Here is a 1,833-nt window from a genome sequence, read left to right as displayed (position 1 = left end):
GGGGGGGGCGGGGAGGGGGCTCAGGGCGGGGAAGAGACGGGCAGGGGGCTTCCGAAGCCTTGGCCCGGCCTCAGTGGATCAGCAACCTGGGGTGGGCCTGGTGGCGGCTGCCGGGCTCACCCGGAAGTGTCCCCGGGGACACGGGCGGTGGGGGAGGGGAGCCAGGGCTCCGCAGCTCCACCGGGCACCTCGGCGAGGACTGCCAGCCAGGCCGGGTGGTGGGGTGGGGGCCCCCGTCTTACCCAGCAGTGTTTGGGTGCTGGTTGAGAGTCTCTAATACTGCCGGGTAATGATGGAGGCCCCTGCCCCGTGCCAGCGACGCCCACCGCCCCGGGCCCCCAGCACCCAGCTGGCCGTGACGCCCACTCCCGAGCCTCCCCCAGCCCTGGAGGCCCCTTCCTCTTGAGCAGAGGGTGCTGAGAAAGAGGTGGCCCTCGGTTGGCTGTTGGCTGGTTGCCCACGGAAGGGACACAATGGCCCCAGCCCCTCCCCCAACCCAGTGTGATTTGTCATCTGGAGGATCCAGAACCCACAGCTTGACCCTGAGCTGGGGATTGGCTCGCAGACTTTCAATAGACCTCAGCTGGCCTGCGGCCAGGGTCCTTGGAGCAACCGGCCGGCTTCAGCCCGGATGCCTGTGGCCGGCTCTGGGTCCATCTTCCAGCACAGTGTTGGATGGTCTAATGGTGAAGCTCCTAACACTGTCTGGTAAAGATGGCCCCCGGCCGGTGCCCTCGGCAATGACCTTCAGGGAGCCCTGAAGACCACGGAGGCCTCCAGACCAGCAACCTCTGACCTTTACCCTTGGGGAGGGGGGGTAAGTCTCTAGGAAAGGTAAACAATGGGAGGAGACAAAATGGCTGCCTCGGAGACACAGCGGGACTTGGAAACACGCTGGTTCTCTGGGCACCTCCATCCTCTTCCTGCCTCAGGAATGCGAAGGAAATAAAATGTGGATGGGACTTGGGCGGACTCGTTCTACTCATTCACCTCTCACCTTGGGCTTCCAGTTCCTCAGGGCTGGGGCAGCCACATCTGCTTGGTCTCCCCGTCCCTTTCGTGACAGTCAACCTGCAGAGCAGGGGACAGTTAATCTTTCTTCAAAACCCGAAGCAGCTGAAGGTGAACCCAGGCCCTCTGCCCTCTAACGCCACTAAGCATTCCAGGATTCCTACCTACACTTTCGCCCCGGCACGTCTGGGGTGGCACGTGGGCACAGCCAGCGGCCTCGTTTCTTTGCCGCTCAACGACCCTCAGTGAGGGCGGCGCCGGGAAGGGAGGAGGTGCCTGTCCTGTTGGGGGCCCAGGGCTGTGGGAGTGAAGAGCCCACCTCCAGCGGTCGAGCCCTGATCGAGAGACTGAAGTGTGGGTAGCCTGCAGCAGGCGACACGGTCCGCCAGCCGTCTGAACACGTAAACCCCCTGATGAGCACAAGTGGTCTCCCCACAGCTGCATGGAGCCCTGTTACCAAGGAGGCAGCTCCTGTTGGGGTCATCAGATTTTTGGTCTAGCTCAGCAAAGCCACAGCTGCTCCAGCCTTTAAAAAAGGAGATGTTGGTAAGCAAAGGGGTGATGCGGTTTAGGAGGGTGGGGTGGGGAGTGCAGCTAGCCTCGGACTCCAGGACTCGCAGTTCCCACCCTGGGTCCTGTTCTGGATCCGGCTCTGCTGGCTTCCAGGGTGAGAGCGGCAGGCCCCGGCTCTCCCTACCTGCCCCGGCCGGTGTCCTCGCGCCCCCTGCTGGAAGAGACGAAGAAGGACCCAGGAGTGCGCGGTGTGACCGTGCGCATGCGTGCCTCCCCGGCCCAGTTCAGACACCAGAGGCTTTGACTTCG

This window comes from Lipotes vexillifer, unplaced genomic scaffold, assembly GCF_000442215.2.
Source record: "Lipotes vexillifer unplaced genomic scaffold, Lipotes_vexillifer_v1.1 scaffold395, whole genome shotgun sequence".
NCBI classification, from domain to species: Eukaryota; Metazoa; Chordata; class Mammalia; order Artiodactyla; family Lipotidae; genus Lipotes; species Lipotes vexillifer.
This window is presented reverse-complemented; position numbering follows the sequence as displayed.